Raw genomic sequence first — 19,806 nt, forward strand, 5'->3', positions numbered from 1 at the left:
ACAGAGTGATTTGGTTCATTCTCATGCTCCCAATAAAAACATACACGAGCCTGGGTAATTTACAAAAGAAAGAGGTTTAATTGACTCACAGTTCAGCATGGCTGGGAAGGCTTCAGAAAACTTACAATCATGGTGAATGCAAACAAGAAGCAAGGCATCAGGAGGTGCTGAGCAAAAGGGGAAAAGCCCCTTATAAAACCTTCAGGTATCACTCACTGTCATGAGAACAGCACGGGGGTAACCACCCCCATGATTCAATTACCTCCAACTGGGTTCCTCCCATAACATGTAGGGATTATGGAAACTACATTTCAAGGTGAGATTTGGGTGGGGACACAGCCAAACCATATCATTCTGCCCTCATCCCCTTCCAAATTTCATATCCTTACATTTTAAAACATGATCATGCCTTTCTAACAGTCCCCCAAAGCCTTAGCTCATTCCAGCATTAACCCAAATGTCCAAGTCCAAAGTCTTATCTTAGACAAGGCAAGGCCTTTCTGCCTATGAGCCTGTAAAGTCAAAATTAAGTTAGTTACTTCATAGATACAATGAGGATATAGGCATTGGGTAAATACACCTGTTCCAAATGGGAGAAATTGGCCAAAATGAAGGGACTGCACACCCCATGCAAGTCCAAAATTCAATGGGTCAGTCAAATCTTGAAGCTCTGAAATGATTTCCTTTGACTTCATGTCTCACATCCAGGTCATGCTGAAGCAAGAGGTGGGCTCTCATGGCCTTGGGCAGCTCCACCCCTGTTGCTTTGCAGGGTACAGCCCTCCTCCTGGCTGCTTTCACAGGATGGTGCTGAGTGTCTGTGGCTTTTCCAGGCAATACAGTGTAAGCTGTCAGTGTATCTACCATTCTGGAGTCTGGAGGATGATGGCCCTCTTCTCTCAGCTCCACTAGGCAGTGCCCCAGTGGGGACTGTGTGGGGGCTCTGACCCCACATTTCCCTTCTGCACTTACTGCCCTAGCAGAGGTTCCCCATGAGGGCTCCGTCCCTGTCACAAATTTGTGCCTGAACACCCAGGCGTTTCCATGCATCCTCTGAAATTTAGGTGTAGATACCCAAACCTCAATTCTTGACTTCTGTGCACCCACAGGCCCAATGCCTCATGTAAGCTGCCAAGGCTTGGGCCTTGTACCATCTGAAGCCATGGCTTGAGCTGTACATTGGCCCTTTATCCATGATTGGGACACAGGGCGCCAAGTCCTGAGACTGCACAGAGCAGCAAGTCCCTGCACCGGGCCCATTAAACCATTTTTTTCCTCCTAGGCTTCCTGGCCTGTGATGGTTTGAGTTGCCGTGAAGGTCTCTGACATGCCCTGAAGACATTTTCCCATTGTCTTGGTGATTAATATTTAGCTCCTCGTTACTTATGCAAATTTCTGCAGCTGGCTTGAATTTCTCTCCAGAAAATGGGTTTTCCTTTTCTATCTCATCATCAAGCTGCAAAATTTTTAAAACTTTTATGCTTTGCTTCCTCTTGAACACTTTGCTCCCTAGGAATTTATTTTGCCAGATACCCTAAACCATGTCTCTCAAGTTTAAAGTTCCACAGATTTCTAGGGCAGGGGCAAAATGCCATCAGTCTCTTTGCATAGCAAGAGTCATCTTTACTCCAGTTCCCAACAAGTTCTTCATCTCCATATGAGACCACCTCAGCCTGGACTTCATTATCCATGTCACTATCAGCATTTTCCTCAAAACCATTCTGCAAGTCTCTAGGAAGTTCCAAACTTCCTCACATTTTTCTCTCTTCTTCCGAACCCTGCAAACTGTTCAACCTCTGCCTGTTACCCAGTTCCAAATTCACTTCCACATTTTTAGGTATCCTTATAGCAACGCCCACTACCTCAGTACATATTTACTGTATCAGTCCATTCTCATGCTGCTAATAAAGACATAACCAAGCTTGGGTAATTTATAAAGTAAAGAGGTTTAATTGACTCACAGTTCATCATAGCTGGGGAGGCTTCAGGAAACTTACAAGCGTGGTAGAATGCAAAGGGGAAGCAAGTCACCTTCTTCATGAGGTGGCAGGAAGGAGAAGCACAAGCAAAGGGGGAAAAGCTCCTTATAAAACCATCAGATCTTGTGAGAACTCACTATCATGAGAACAGCATGGGGGTAACTGCCTCCATGATTCAATTACCTCCCACTGGGTCCCCATCATGATATGTGAGGATTATGGGAACTACAAATCAAGATGAGATTTGGTTGGAGACACAGCCAAACCATATCATGGGGTCTCACTTTATTGCCCCGGCTGATTTCAAACTCCTGGGCTCAAGTGATCCTCCTGACTTGGCCTCCCAAAGTGCTGGGAATACAGGCATGAGCCACCATGCCCAGTCCCAAAGTCTAAATTCTTAACATCTAAAATCCAGAAAATCACAATCACAGGAGAGTTGTACCAAGTTAGTTGCATCGTGTTAGGTACAACTGTTTCTTTGTTTTCTTTTTATTTGGAAATTATGTATGGTTTAAGGAGGTCCATATGGGTGCCAAATCTACAAGGGGTGGACTTGCAGACTTAATTTCAAGTGTCAACTTGACTGGATTAAGGAATCCCTGGAAAGCTGGGAAAGCATTATTTTGGGTATGTCTGTGATGGTTTTCTCAGAAGAGATCAGTGTGTGGGTCTGAGCGGACTAGGTGGGGAACATCTGCTGTCACTGTTTTGAATGTCCTGAATATCACAGAAGAAGTTAAAATGAAAGTAAAAAATGGACAAAATCTTGTCTGCCAAATTATGTAATCATGTACCAAACACCTCTACAGGTAGCACCATGCTTGCCTTCACAAAATGCCTTTTGTGAGATAATAAAAATAGTTCAAAAAATTCAGTGGCCTTCTGAGCCAGACATCTCCTGGCGCAGAGCTTCCTCCAGTGCTACAAGACATATTAAATCATGAACTATTCTTGATTAGGGATTTGACTGTCAAAAAAGATAAACATGTTTATTTACCGCTAAGTTTAACATAACAAAACTGGTGCATGTTTCACTTTGGCTGATGAACGGCACTTTCAAAACTATCCCCAGTGGGTTTTTTAAATCAACTTTATACAGTTTATGCCCCCATTGGATTACAAAATTCTGCAATTTAATCTGCATGTTTATGGTTTAATAACTGGAAAAAGTGAAGTACTATTTAAAAGCTTATTTGAAGATTTGGAGGGCTTTGCAGAAGAAAATAGATTTCAATTGCATCTCCAAATTATAATGACAAGTTTTTAATTAGGTGTGATCAAGGCTTCTAAAAGTGAAATGCAAGTTGTTACTAGTAAAGTTTATATCTTCCATTCAGCCCAGCTCATTTGCCAGAAAATTCAGGTGAGTGGATTGGCCAGGCCATCTGGCAATGATGAAAATTTTAGCTTAAAAATGTGTCATTTGTCTGTATTGGCATTCCTTCCACCTGATAAAATTCCAGGAGCTTTTGATAAATTAAAACCACCATTGCCTGAAGAAGACAGAAATATTACATACTGGTTTGAAAATAATGATGTGCAAGGTAGGATAAAAAGTCATTTAGGCAATGGTGTTGCTGTTCAATCAAGAGTATTGTTTCTGCCAAATGAGTGGCCTGTATATGAGAGCCTGCAAAATGGATTTCCACATACTCAAAACAATAGACAAGAATGGCATAGAAGACTGGAAAATGTAATAGGAAATGCTCATGTCAGTGTGTATCAAATTATAGAAGAATTTCAAAAAGAGCAGTGCCACGTAGAAAATGAATGTGAATGTATTTTATGAGGAGAGTCAAATCCTAAAAACAAAAAAGACAACTATTCATCGTGATGCATGACTTCAAAGTATAGCTAATGATCATGAAAGTCAGCCAGCTATGATGAACTCTGCAATTGCCCATAATCTATCCATGTAATATACATTTTATGTGTCAATTTTCTTTTTAGTTGTTTCTTTTTCCATTTTTTCCACTATTTTAAATTGTCACCATTATTTTTTACAAGTTGCTATGCTGTGTATTTCATCTTAGTATCATTTCCAATACTGAAGGTATAAATTTTGCAAAGACTTTTAGAGAGTTCTAATTTGTTTTATGCATTTTTTTTTTGCAAATTTAACTCCACAAGAGTGCATTATCACAACACTGACTTTGTGTGTAACCATTGCACATGCACATAAAAACATTAAAGTTTCCTCAATAAATGAGAAGATACCCTTTTTGCACATTTGCATTTGGGAAAGAGAAAATTCCTCAGGATCTCAGCTCTTTGACTACATATTAGAGGGTGACCCATCCCAGCTTTTGATGAATCTGGTCAAAAGACTTAGGTTGTCTGTCACAATATTCCAGATGACCTAAGTTATAAAGCTGAGTGCACCCAGTTACCAAACATGCTTTTATACATTTTGCTTTTTGACCCATTTCTTTACAAATACAACTCATCTGCTCATTACCATTATACCCGTGAGACTATCATTAGCATACCTGAGTTTTATGCTTGCAAATGTATGTATGTTATTATTGCCTATTGATTGTGTAAAGTGGCCTAGGAAGCGTTCCGTTGTGTTTTTGTACGTTTCTCAAATAAATGCCACCTTAAAAATATAAATAAATGCTTTTTTGTTGTTGTTTTTAGACAGAGTCTCACTCTGTCGCCTAGGCTGGAGTGCAGTGGTGCGATCGCGGCTCACTGTAACCTCCGCCTCCTGGGTTCAAGTGATTCTCCTGCCTCAGCCTCCCGAGTAGCTGGGACTACAGGCACCCGTCACGATGCCTGGCTAATTTTTTGTATTTTTAGTAAAGATGGGGTTTCACCGTGTTAGCCAGGATGGTCTCCAGCTCTTGAATTTGTGATCCACCCGCCTCAGCCTCCAAAAGTGCTGGGATTAAAGGCATGAGCCACCATGCGCTGCCCAATAAATGCTTTTTAAAGAGTGTGTTAATAATTTTTTTCCAGAATTGTATGTTCAGAATTTTGTTTTTTTAGGATTGTAATTTTCAGGGTTTTAGACTGTACAGATTTAGATCTTTTGGGACTTCAACATTTGGGATTACGACGTTTAGGATTGTATTTTCCTGGGCTGTGGCCCAAACTCGTGTGGTCCAACACTATTTCACATGAGAGGAAAGCAAACCACGTGCACAGATGCAATGAAGGCTTAAATAGGCATCATGTATAGATTATATCCCAGGAAAACATGATTAAGATGATACATAACGACTTTTTTTCCCCCAGTGAAAAAGATCCACATTCTTTTTCTTGTGTGGAATTAAACACAATTTCTGAATCAATGTAAGTGAATGCAAATCACCACGTTCACTTAGCTGATGCTCCTTTATTAACAGGGATAGAAAGGAGGTCATTCGAAGAGATGATGGCACGGGACCCAGGACCTGAGGAAGCTGCAGTGGGTGAAGGGGAGAAACAGAGGAGCAGGAGCTGGAGAAAGAGTGGGGAGTCATCAACCACCCTCCTTTCTCCTGGCGTCTGGTTTTCAGAGCCCAGAGGTCTTCTCTAGGGCCTCAGAGAAGCTTCCAAGTCTGTTCATTTCTCTTTCCCCACCCCTGCTTGTATCACAAATAAAGAAATTATTGACAACTGAGTTCCTGACTAGGTGGCAGGATTTTGGGACCCTTCACCTCGTCTGAAACTCATTAAAGTAGTGGGAATCCCATGGGTTAGTTAGCAATAGTCCCTGATATTATTTGGTCATATAAATAATCAGAAAACTCATAGTCATCTTGTTTTTCTTATAATGCCCAGCTGGGGGCTGGTGGGGGTAGGTAGGACTGGAGTGAGAAGAGATAGAACCAGAGCTGGCTTTCATGTGTGGGGCTCTCCAGAGCAATCAGGCCTAAGTACAACCAAGAAGGGTCTTGAAGCCGCTCTGGTGAGGGCAGCCTGGTCTCAGGCCCCAGCTCACACCAAGCACATCACCTGTCCGACTGGGAAGCTTAAGCAATGTGTTTCTGTTTTTGCTTTTGTTTTCTGGTAAAGAATTCAATGTCATTAGCTACATTCACAATGCTGTGCAATCATCACCACTATCCATTTCTGAAACATTCTATCATCCCAGACAGGAACTCTGTGCCCATTAGACACTAACCCCGCCCATTTCCACCTCCTGCCAGTCCTGAAAACCTCTATTCTACTTTGTGTCTCTATTAATTTGCCTGTTCCAGGTTCTTCATATAGATGGAATCACGTAGTCTGTGTTTGACGTCTCACTTAGCATAATGTTTTTAAGTTTTATCTATGTGGTAGCAAGTATCAGAATTCCCTCCCTTTTTAAAGATCACTAATATTCCATTTTATGTCTATACCACATTTTGTTTATCCATCTATCCCTCAACAGACTTTTTAGGTTGTTTCCACCTTGTGGTTCCTGTAAATAAGGCTGCTGTAATGCTGCAATGAACACAGGTGTAGCAGGCAGGTGTGGTGGCATGTGCCTGTAGTTCCTGCTACTCAGGCATCTGAGACAGGAAGATTGCTTGAGCTCAGGAGTCCTGGGCTGCAGTGTGCTGTGTTGATCAGATGTCTGCACGAAATTAGACATTATTAGTACAGTGATCTCCTGGGATAAGGGACTACCAGGTTGCCTAAGGAGGGGCGAACCGGTCTGGGTTGGAGACAAAGCAGGGCACAACTCCCAGTTTGACCAGCCGGGGGTCATGCCTGTGGACAGCCACGCAGCAGGGAGATCCTGCCCGTGGACAGCCCCGCAGCAGGGAGATCGTGCCCGTGGACAGCCCCGCAGAAAGGGATCGTGCCTGTAAACAGCCCCTCACCAGGGGTTCGTGCCTGTGGACAGCCCCGCAGCAGGGGGTCATGCCTGTGGACAGCCCCGCAGCAGGGGGTCGTGCCTGTGGACAGCTCCCCAGCAGGGGGATCATGCCTATAAACAGCCCCTGCACTCCAGGCTGGGAAACAGAATGAGACCCTATTTATTAAAAAAAAAAAAAAGGTGGGGGGAAGAGAACACAGGTGCACAAGTATCTATTTGAGTAACTGCTTTCCATTCTTTTGAAGATAGATATAGGTAGATAAAGATACAGATATAGAGATTTATAGATGTGAGTGGGATTACTGAATCATATGGTAATTCTATGTCTAAATTCTTGAGGAACCGTATGTTTTCCACAGCCGATGTACTATTTTTCATACCCACCCTCAATGCACAAGAGTTACAATTTTTCCACATCCTTGTCAGCACTTGTTATTTTCTGGGTGTTTTTGTTTTGTTTTGAGGCCGAGTCTCCTTCTGTCTCCAGGCTGGAGTACAGTGGCATGATCTCAGCTCACTGCAACCTCCGCCTCCCAGGTTCAAGCGATTCTCGCGCCTCAGCCTCTCAATTAGCTGAGATTACACATGTGTGCCACTATGCCCGACTAATTGTGTGTGTGTGTTGTTTTTTGTTTTGTTTATTATTTTTTTTTTTGGTACCGATGAGGTTTCACCATGTTGGCCAGGCTGCTGTCGCCTACCTCAGATGATCCCAAAGGGCTGGGATTACAGGTGTGAACAAGCATGCATGGCCCCTGATTCTTTTGTTTTTTCTTTTTTGATAGCAGCCATGCTAATCGTTGTGCAGAGTGTGTTTGTGTGTGTGTGTGTGTGTGTTTTTAATATCACATTGGTGATTCTAATGTGTAACCACGAAAGAAAAGCATGGATTCTGGGTCTCAATTTTTCATCTAGGTAAACTGGAGAAAATAAAACCTATTGAAGAGTTCTCCTGATGATTGAATGAGTTTCCCCATAGAAGGCAAAATCTACAAATGTTGGTTCCTCTCTTATTCCCTTGGAATTCTACTAAACTTCCTGCCTCAACATACAAAGAAACTCTCTGAAGCCTAAAACTACGCAGATTTGACACAGGGCTGATTTTAACTTCTGTTTTGCTTTTACCATATAGCTAGCTGCAGATGTCACATGTGTCCTCCATGACATCTAAATAGCACTACACCTGCACCAACTTTCCTCTCAAATTAACTACTCATCAGTTCTATTATTAAACAAAAAAGGAGCAGCTGTAATACTGAAGGAATGAGTGGAATTGTGCTTTAAAATTACATCTCTGCCAACACTTTTAGTTTGCTTGTTGAATAACTACAAGTTTTCCAGTTAAATTAATAGAATACATTATACCCATAAAATCCTGAAATACTTGACAATACACACAACAAAATATTTTACAAGTAGAGAATATAATAAATGTATGACACTTTAGAAATTCATTGAGATAGGTTTAAACAGTGTTTACTTTTCATTGGTGTGCTTTCTTTCATCTCACAGTAATAAGCTGTGGTTTAGTTTATCGGCTGAATACTCACTATGCAGTCTTTTGTAAAATTTTGGAGGTCCGCAGTAATGTGATTATTGAGCTTCAACAGAATACACAGAAGATCCCAGGAACCACAAACTAATCCGTCCACTATGCAGTATCTAAAGTGTTTGCAAAAATAAAAACAAACAACAACAACAACAAAAAAAAACTGAACAACTGACTTGTAGCAAAGCTCTCAGGTTAGTGCAAAAGTAATTGTGGTTTTGCCATTGAAAGTAATGAAAGTAATTGAAAGAATAGGTGTTCTAGCTGGACATTCTACAATGCATGCCACAACCATGGATCAATTGTGTATTGAAAACCCAAACCAACTGAGGATCACTGCTGTGCATTATTCCCATCGTGTCATAATGTGCAAACTAAAACTAAGGACTTGTAACAAGGGATTTTCAGAGGGAGAGCAAACATATTGGTTAAAGCAAAGAAAACTGGCAATTTTCAATTTTCTCAAATCAAACTATACACTACTTTGTATCCTTCTCTACAAAATCCAGAACTTTTGATAGGATCACCCTTAGGTAAAACTGTAAAATGAGCAGCTTCTGATCAATAGGCCTCAACTCCCTTTCCCTTCTGTATCACAGACCGTGTGGGTGAATCCATCACATGACCTAATACGATCTGGCCAGTTGGGAAAGGTCTCTTTAAAGAACTAACACTCAGGCTGGGATCTAGAGCAAAGCACGGTAAACTTGAATGTGCATGTGAACCACCTGGGCAACTTGTCAACATGCAGATTCTGATTCACTGGATCCAGGGTGGTGCCTGAGCTCTAGCAAGCTCCCAGAGATGCCTATGTGACTGCCTTGGACATCAGTTACAGTAGCAAGAATTTAAGCAGATACCAGCCAACAAAGCAGGAGTGAATGCATCATGGCCCAGGCAGCCCTGGACCATGCCAGCTCAGGGATCTGAGAAAAGAGTAACTGGACTGAGGTCTATGAGTGCTTCCATGAGAGGTGAGGCTGAGAAGGTGGACAAGATCTAGGTCAATGTGTTAACTTCCTACTAAATGCAAGGCTAGGCTCTGCATAAACAGAAACAAATAAGGCAAACCTAGTCCTTGCATCTTTAGAGCTTGCAGTCTAGCAGAATTATTTCATGGGTAGAAAATCATTAAATATTTTTAAACGAAGGAGAGACATGATCTAATTGAAATTTTTGAAGAACCTCTCTGGGTGTGCCATAGAGAAGGTACTGGAGAGGCAAAAAGTTGGAAAGAGGAGTATATGTTTGCAGATCAGCTGAAAGATGCAGATGACAGAAGCGGATAATTTTAGCACATATTTTGAAAGTGAAATAACAGTACTTGGTTGCAAGTTGTGATGGTAAGGGAGTTGCAGGAAGAAGAAAGCATCAAGGATGATGATGCTTTCTGGAAGAAGCAAATGGGTAAATGGAGACGATTTTTATAAATGGTAAGGCTGAAGAAGAAATAAACTAACAAAAAGGAAATGATTGAGGAAGTGGCATAGATGTGGGGGCAGAACTCAAGAGTTTTGAATTCTGATTTTAGGAATGCCTGTGAAAATCCCAGTGGAGATTTCAAGATGGCAGGTGCACATAATGTTTTGGAGCTTGGGAGGAGAGGTCTGTAGGAGCCATATGCATATCAATGGTATCTAAAGCCATAGGAATTAATAAAACCTTGTCTAGAGTCTGTGTAGGCAGGGCTGTCCAATCTTTTGGCTTTCCTGGCTGCATTCGAATAAGAAGAATTGTCTTGGGCCACACATAAAATATACTAACATTAACAATAGATGATGAGCTAAAAAAATCATAAAATATCTTATAATGCTTGAAGAATGTTTACAAATTTGTGTTTGGCTGCATTCAAAGCTGTCCTGGGCCTCACGTGGCCCACAGGCCATGGGTTGGACAAGCTTAGTATGGAATAAGAACAGAAGAGGACCCAGGATTTAGGAACTTCAACATTTAAAGTTTGGGCAAAGAGGGAGAAGCTGATAAGAAAATAGTTCAAGCTAGAGGAAGAGGTCAGGGGTCTACTCTACCGAATGTTCCTGAGACCCCATTGGACTTATATATTACATAATATGTACAATATATGTTACTTTGGTGATGGATACCCTAATAGCTTTGAACTGACCACTATGCATGGAACAAAATTGCACATGTATCCCATAAATTGTATATAAACAAAAGTAAATAAATAGAAGGAAGGAAAGGAGAAAGAGAGAGAAAGAAGGAAGGAAGGAAGGATGGGCGAGGAAAGGAAAGGAAAGAAGGAGAGGAGAATGAGGAAAGGAAGGGAAGGGAAAGGAAAGGAAAGGAAAGGAAAGGGAAGGAAAGAAGGAAGGGAGAGCAAGGGAAGGTTAGGAAAGGGAGGGAAGGAAGGAAGAGAGAAACAAAGAGGAAAGAAAGAGAGAGAGAGAAGAAAGAAAGAAAGAAAGAAAGAAAGAAAGAAAGAAAAAGAAAGAAAGAAAGGGAGAGAAAGAAAAAGAGAAAGAGGAATAGTGTTCATGATGTTTAGGAATCACCAATTCTGGGGGTGCTGAAGTGTGTCCCCCCAGATTCCTATGTTGAAGAGCTGATCCCCACTGCCTCAGAGGGACTGATTTAGAGAAGGCATTCGAAGAGGTAAGTGAAGTCAAATAAAGCCATATGGGTGGGCCCTAAACCAATATGGCAGGTGTCCATCTAAAAAGAGATTGAGACACAGGCAACACAGCCTGAGGACACAGCAAGAAGCGAGGCATCTGCAAGGCAGCAGTTCTCAGAAGAAGGCAAACCTGCTGACATTCCATCCTGGATTTCCAGTCTTCAGAGCTTGAGAAGATAAACCACTCAATCTGTGGCAGCTTGTGATGGAAGCCCCTAGCACTCTTATATGTGACCTTAGCACAAGCAGTTTCATAGGCTTGATGAAAGTGAAAGCCAAACTGACCTGAATAAAGAGTGAAAGGAAAATGAGCAAAAGGAGATAGTAAGTTTGGAAAATCCTTGAGAAAAATTTGCCAAGAAAGGAGGAGATGACTTGATAGCTAGAAAGACACACAGAGTCAAAGTTAAGGTTCCTCCAAAATAGAAGATATTTTAAATGAAAAATTTATATTTAAATGCTGACAGAATGCATCAAGAAGGAGAGAGATTGAAGATGCAGATGACAAATGGAAAAGCAATGAACAGAATCCCTGAAAAGTCAGGAAAAGAAGGGAGATTATTAGAGGGATGTCCTTTTACAGGAAGAGGAATACTTCCTCCACTGCCCCAGGATTTAAAAAGCTTATAAATTACAGGTAACATTCTACCTAATTATAGAGATTTATGCTTTTCAATAAATTTTATTGTACATAATACAGTCACTCTGTGAATTCAGTGAGACAGATAGTTATCCAAATTTTACATAAACAGAAAGAAAAGGCAGAAAAGAAGTGATTTGCTTGAAGTAACACAGAAATAGCTGGTAGAACCATGCACTGTGTAGATGGCAGGGCTCCTGACTTCTCATTTCACACCAGAAATGTAGACAGAATTAGATATAATGACAGTTATTATATTTTTAAACCTTTCAAATAAGAATATCCTTAGAATTTCATTCATTAACCAAGCTCAAAGCATGTGATTAGCATCCGAAAAGGTTTTATTATACAATCACTAGACAGCAAAAGAGGTTTCCGTTTTCCTGTGTATTTGAAAGAGTTCAACAGCCCTAAGTCACACAGTTGGAGGAAACTCAAACAAGGGAAATTTCATTTGAAGTGATGAAATTAGCATGATGAAGTTTACAATACTAAGATTTTTGTTTCAAGATTCTGAGGTTTGGTAGGGAGGAAGGGGAAAGGCAGACGACACCAAATAAGACTGGTTGGAGAGGGGATGAGAAGCATCAATTAGAAAGCTCTTCAAATTCAAACGGACAGTTCAAACCATCCTAGGACTAGACTCCAATCGGGAAAGACTCTGAAGGAAATGATCTCCTACTCCCATGAGATGGCTAACGTGATTTAGGTAAAAAGCTTTTAGTTTTATGGCTGGGGAGGTAGCAATAAAGAAAATGAACCTCCTGCCAGTGATTCTTTTTCAAGCTCTGCCAATTCCTGTGTCTGGGGAAGCTATAAAGAATGTCCAGCCTCATGTCAAAAGAATTGCCACAGATCTCCAGCTCACCTGCATTCAAGCATTGAAACATCCCTAAGCCTGTTCCCAGGCCAGCCTGGAACTGAGAATCCAGGAGAGTCTTTTCTGTTCTGCTGTTGCAGCTACACTATCTACTTGTTAGCATAACCAGGGCCACCAGCAACACATGCTAGAGAAATACAGAGAGCAAAAATCAACAGCTCATGAAAAGCAGAATCTTTTCTTTTTGACAGCAATACCAATAGCATGAAGCACGTCCCTTTTGGAGCTTTCCAAACCAATTCAAAAGCGAGTTTTCTGGTGTGGATCAAGAAAGCTAGCCAAATTGCCCAAGTGCATAGCCACTGGCCAAGATATTGATGACTGTAGGCAGCTCAGGACGCATCCTCGGCCCCGGTTCTGTCTTTCTCAGAGCTCTGTTTAATTCCATCAGGCACGGGCAGCATTTGGAGAAAGCTGTGTTGATTTTTGTGATCTTCAGCCAGCACAGAAGTGACCAGTTCCCTAGCCTCCCAGCACCGTCCTTCTCCTGCCCTGCCCCTTCATGGTCTGCCTGGGCTCACTGGACCCAGACTTGCCTTTCACCCCTGTCAAAACCTCACAGTCCTGTGTGTCTGTTTCCCTTTGAACTACACAAACTAACTAATTTGGTGAACCTATTAAGTGAACTTCTTTATACTCATGGTCCAGAGTGCATTGAACGCTAAAGGGTTTGCTAGAGGTTGTCAAAATCAATTCTGTCTTCTTCCAACTGGACCAAGGCTTCTTTGAGTTAATAAAACTCTGAGAAATCTGAGTGGATTTTTCATAGTATCTTTTTCTATTCGTTTGGGGTTTTTTTGTTTGTTTTTTACTTTTCATGGAGATTTTCCTTAATTTAACCCAAAAGATATACCCATATGACATTTCAACTAATATGAAAGAGATAGTAGGACAAAGAATTTGAAGACAGTCTTTCAGAGCCCCACAAAGTACTTGAAATTTATCAATAAACCCCTCCCGGTGCTTCCCACCATGTTCCACATTCCATCTCCATTTTAAGCCATGAAGCTTCAAGTGGCATCTCCTCCTGTGAAACCTACAGTTTGGAGATAAATTATTGATGACTAATGACTTAGAAGAACCAAAGAAAGGATCCTCTAGTGGAGACACAGCATGGAAATGGTGGTCCAGGGTGAGATGGAACTACTTCCAATCCCAGTGCCGCCTATGTGGTTCCAGCTGTGTGCTTCCCTTCCTCTAATCTTGTTTACTCGTCTCTAATACGGGACTAATAACATATACATCAGACTATTGTGAGGGTTGAATGTAACGATATTCCAAATTGTTGCATGTGTCCAGTACTTAACATAGTGCCAAGAACAAAACATGTATCAATAAGTATGAATAGCCTTCCCAGCGCACACCTCCAAACAATGGATTTCTGGCCGATGACAAGTAGTGGTTCCCAGCGGTCCTACAGGTTATGGTTTAACTTACCACTAGCCAATCAGTAAGTTTGCCTCAGACCACATCACAATTCTTTTGCAAGCCTGGAGCTTGGTGAAAAACAAGGAGGAAAATAATCAATGTCCCTAAGGCAGATGCTGAAAGATTAACCTCATAACATAATTCTCTCACCAGACTTGTTTCCTGAATGTCTATTTAAATTTTAACTCTGCAAATAAAATAAAGTTGGTAATGAAGGTGATTAAGATGGTATTTGTCCAGGGAACAAATCTCCTCACAACATACCTAAGAAAGAGATATATGTACAGAAAACGAAGCACAGTAAAATATCACTTCATTACTATCAGAGATTTTCCCCAAACACAGAGAAAGCTCTACAGAGCTGAGCTTAAGCCAGAACTCTGTTATTTACTTGGTCTAATGCCAAAACAGGCCAGAGACCCCTTTCACCTACTTCTCTTTAATCCCAAACCTATGTCTCACTTTGATCTAAGAAAGAGCCAAATGCCCAGGAGGCGCCAGGGTAGAGAAAAGTAGCCAGCCGGAGAGTGGCCTCCATGCCAGGGGAGTGTGTCTGAGCTTTGTTTTATTTTTCTTATTTGTCTGTAGTTGTGTGATTGGTAGAAGAGAGTAGATATGAAGTCTACTGACACAGGATTGGTCTTCAGGCGTGTCTTACCAAGCATTTGGGGGAACAGAGGGGTTCCACAAATAAGAGAGCAATGATCAGACTTTCTTCTAAAAGGAGCAGCCACAAGCTACCTTAACTCTCCAACTTGCCCATTAATCTTCACCTAGAGTTAGGAAGATTTCACCATTAGCTGTGGCCCATAAAAGATCCTTAAGCTTGACCAACCACAGAGGTCCATCTCCTTGAGGAGGAAGTGAAAGGGGTATGGACAGAAGCTGTGAGCTTTCTGTCCTCCGCAGGCTGCCAGCTGTGTCTCCTACTTATTGTACAAGATAGTCTCTAAATGATGTTTTCTGGCTGACAATGCCACAAAACTGATCCTTATCTCACTATGGAAATGAAAGATTTCAAAGAATTTGTTGCCTGAAATATGGTGCCCTAATCACATATTAATAAAGCTGCTATCCAGAAAGAAGGCAGATTTCAAAAGAAATGTTGTTAGCATTCTCAGGGACCTAAAAAGTACATATTGTAGAACAATGGTAAACAGATCTTGGAATCCGGTAGACTTTAATTCAAACCCCAGCTATGCCACTTATTAACTTATGTGACATTGAGAAAGCCTCTCAAATTTAGATTTGCAAAATCAGAATAATGTAAGCAGCCAACAAATAGGGTTTAATGGAGATAATAATGAAGGTTATTAAGATGATAAAATTAAACAGTGAATATAAAGTCCTTAGCATTTAATAAATTTATTATATGATTTCAAAGCACATGCTTTTACCTACAGTGCTATAAAACTGCTTGCAATTGTCAAAGTTAATAGAAGCTCTCATCAGAGCTAATAGAAGCCTTGTATATGTAATTATTTAAGAATTCTGTAAATATACACAATAGGGTAGGAACGAGAAAATCTTTAGAGGAAATATTCAAGTATGTTTGATTTCTAGCAAATCCAGATAGACAGTTTTGGCAACAACCAAGTCATAATTTTAAGTCTTGTTATAGGAGCTAGAATTTTATTCAAGGGACAACTGATTTGATTAGATTAGATGCTGTGCACTGCATGTTTCCTTCAACAAATGCACAAGTTGAAACTCTTACAATAGAATGGCATTAGAAGGAGGACCTTTGGGAAGTAATTTGGGTTTGATGAGGATGGAGTTCCCACAATGGGGTTAGCATCCTAATAAGAAGAGTAGGAGACTAGAGCCCTCTTCCCTCAGCCATGTGAAGATACAACAAGAACACCTGCAAACCAGTAAGAGGGCCTTCACCAGACACTGGCTCTGCTGGCCCAGATTTTAATCTTTGAATTCCCACAACTGTGAGAAACAAGTATATGCTGTTTAAGCCACTCAGTCTACAGTTGTTTGTAGCAGCAGCCTGAGCAGACAAAGACATATGGTTCCTTTTATTTTCAGAATTCGGTTTAGCTGTAATCACCTACCATCCTGAGATGCTGTTTCCTCCCTTGAAATATAAGCTCTGGGACTATAGCTTCATGGACAAATTCTGAAGAATTTGTCTCTGCTCTTGTGGGATGCTAACCTAACCAATCAAGGAATGTTTGCTCAATGGAATGAAACATCTTAATGCAGCTCACCAGCCAATATCTGCAAAGCACACCTCATGGGTTCTGGCTGGCTTGGATTTCTGAGACTACTTCATCCTACTCATCAAACTGTGGACTCAGATTCAGCCAGGAGGCCCAGATTCTAGCGTCAGTTTTGCCCTTGGGATACAAATGCACGTCCTGCTTCACTGAACATGAAACCCTGAATATTTGGCCATTACTCTGGCAATTGTCCTCTCTCCCTGTGCCAATTGCCAATCAACCCAACTCCCAGGCAGCTTTGGCAGTTATGTCTGCTTGGCCTGCTGTAGCAGCCAATGACTTAGTAAAAGTCAGAACATAGATCTGCTAGCTCCCAGTCCAGGATTTCCCCATAACTCGTCCAGGTTTATATTAAACAACTAGGTTTGCTTTCAAAATTCTTTTTCATTTAGCCTCTTCTTAGAACTTCTCATTTTGAGAATCCTGACCTGCCAATATTCCACAACCTTTCTGAAAGTGACACAGCAAATACGATGTGTGCACACTGCTAACTGCAGCTGATTTCATTTTCCAAAATCTATAAAGCACATTAGGTAATTTCTAAACCAGCAGCAAATTCTATTTATAAAGAATGCTGATTTGTTTTCTGCATTTTCCAACACAGAGCTTCAATTTATTTCCTTAACATAAAAAACCCATTACTTTTTAAAACAATCATAGTTAGTATATTTTATAAATGCTTTAATTTTTGTAAAGTCCAACTTGCAAATTGGAGTGTAAATAGCTTTCTTAAAATGGAAGGAACCGTGTTAGACCCAGTATGCTGATTGATTATTTCACTGTGCTTCAAAGCAGACGATTTCACAGACATTGGGTATATAATGTAATGAGTTTTTATAAAGCAATTGATATTATTAAAAATATAATTATAATAAATAAAATTATAGGGAAAAGGAAATCTTCATTCTGACAATGCCAAATTTTTTAACTAACTCATTGCTAAAAGATTATGTTTCTACATGAAAAATTTTACACATTCTTTCTATGAAATAAACCTGATAACACCTTGAAAACTTCATAGTTATGGAAAAGGAACTACTGTGATTTTTTTTAGAGAATGTCATGTTCTTGATGTTCTTGAGTGAGCTGTCTCATGTTATTAGAAAGGAAACAGCAGCACCTTGTGGACAAACAAAGAAAGTGAATGAATTTTTAGGACCTGGTGCAGTGGTTCAGGCCTGTAATCCCAACACTTTGGGAGACTTGGGCGGAGGGTAACTTGAGCCCAAGAGTTCAAGACCAGCCTAGGCTACACAGTGACATGCCGATCTTTACCAAAAATTGAAAAATTTGCTGGGACATACCTCAGGTCCCAGCTACTTGGAAGGCTGAGGTGGGAGGATCGCTTAAGCCCAGGAGGTCAAGGCTGCAGTGAGTGTGATCATACCACTGCATTCCAGCCTGGGTGACACAGCAAGACCCTATTTCAAAAAAAGTATATTTATGTGGCACTTTCTACAAGGAATATAGTATCATGTTTGTATTTAAATGACATCAGGACCAGCATGGTGGCTTACACATGTAATCTCAGCTCCTCAGACGGTGGAAGGCAGGAGGATTGCTTGAGGCCAGGAGTTGGAAGACCAGCCTGGGCAGCATAATGAAACCCCCATTTCTACAAAAATAATAATAGTAATCAAAAGCTAGGCATGCTGGCACACACCTGCAGACCTAGCTGCTGTGGAGGCTGAGTGGAAGGATAACATTGAGCTCAGGAGTTTGATTGTATTGTGTATTGTGAGGTACGATCTAGCCACTCCACTCCAGACAACACGGCAAGACCCAGTCTCTAAACAAAATAAAGGGACATCAGAGCATTGTTTATAGAGATTTATAAATGATCCCAAAATGTCTTCAGAGAGATAAATCATCTAAATATAGCTATATCGACTCTTCCTAAATTCCAAATTTGGGTGGGAACAATAAATGAGATAGAAGACTTCTTGAAATGTATCAAGACTCAGAAAGACAAAACAAAAACTTTCATTAGGCAGTATCAAGAATGTTCGTTAATGCTATTTCTAATTTATGATACGATCATCTAAAGAGGAAATCCCATCAACAAGAGGCCAAAGGAAAGGGAAAAGAAACGAAAACAAGGACCATACTTTCTCCACATCCAACCTCTTCTCTACCACCTCTCAGCAAGACCTCCCACACCCAATCACTGCTTTCTCTTGCGGATTACCCTCTACTCTATGAATACATGAGCCAGAGAACCCTGAGAAGTCCCTGAGTCCCTTCCAGGGGCTCTGCAAGGTCAAAAGTCTTTTCATAAAAATACACAGGTTTTGTTTACCTTTTCCACTTTCCTTGTCTCTCAAGTATAATTGGAGTTTCCCAGAAGCTAGCTGACATGTGATGTCAAAAGAAATTAAATGTAGAAGTAGAAAGGAGAACAAGTTTTCTTCTATTAAACCAGACATTAAAGACGTACCTAAAAATATAAAACAATGTCACTGTTCTCACAAAGTTTGTTGCTTAAAAATGATAATTTTAAATAAAAATGTGATTTATGTAAACATATAAGTATATATTTTTTTAATTTCTCAGTTTTAATGTTTACTATGATAAATATAGATAGACATAATCCAAATAAATAAAAGCTCTTTGGGGTCCTCAATAACTTTTAAAAATGTAAAGTGTTCCTGAAACCAAAAATTTGAGGACTGATGAGGTAAATCTCATACCCTTTGTTGTAGCTTCCACCCAGGTCATTTCTTAAATACTTGATCAATAATTTCCCCATGTCCCTCACCCTATCCTTGTTGCAAAATTCCATTTTCCTACTCCAGCCCTCCCTGTCATGAGAAAGTTCCCAGGTTGTAGACATGATTTACTAAATCTTTCTTAACAGCTTTAACATGATAACATGACATATACAAATTGTGTAAATTTAAGGTAACTTAATGTTTTGATATTTCTATACTTTTTGAAACGATCACCACAATCAAGCAAATTAGCATATTATCTCTACATATTTACCGTTGTGTGTGTGTTGACAGTAATTAATTTATGATCTAGTCCTTTAGCAGAACACAAGAATATGATACAGTGTTGTTCCACGTTGTACATTATATCTCCAGAAATTATTATAACTTGAACATTGCACAATTTAATTAACATCACCCCATTTCCCCTCCCTGAGCCCCTGGCAACCACTGTCTTATTCTCTGTTTTTATGAATTTGACTGTCGTAGATTCTACACGTAAGTGAGATCATGAAGTATTTGTCTCTGTGTCTTGCATTTTTGCTTGGCGCAATATCTTTCAGCTCCATCAATGTTTTCACAAATAGAAGGATTTCCTTCTTTTTTAAGGGTGTATAATATTTCATTTTATGTATACACGTCACATTTTCTTTACCCATTCATCTGTTCCTCTGTCAAAGGACATTTAGGTTATTTTCATATTTTGGTCATTGTGTGTCATGCTGCAATGAACAGGGGATGACAGTTACCTCTATAAGACTCTTATGTCAATTTCACTGGACATATACCCAGAAATGAAATTATTGGATTATGTGGTAGTTCTTTTTTTTTATTTTTGAAACCGGGTCTCACTCTGTCATCCAGGGCAAAGTCCAGTGGTAAGATCATAGCTCACTGCAGCCTTGAACTCCTGGGCTCCAGCGATCCTCCTACCTCAGCCTCCTGAGTAGCTTGGACT

This window comes from Pan troglodytes, chromosome 14, assembly GCF_028858775.2.
Source record: "Pan troglodytes isolate AG18354 chromosome 14, NHGRI_mPanTro3-v2.0_pri, whole genome shotgun sequence".
NCBI classification, from domain to species: Eukaryota; Metazoa; Chordata; class Mammalia; order Primates; family Hominidae; genus Pan; species Pan troglodytes.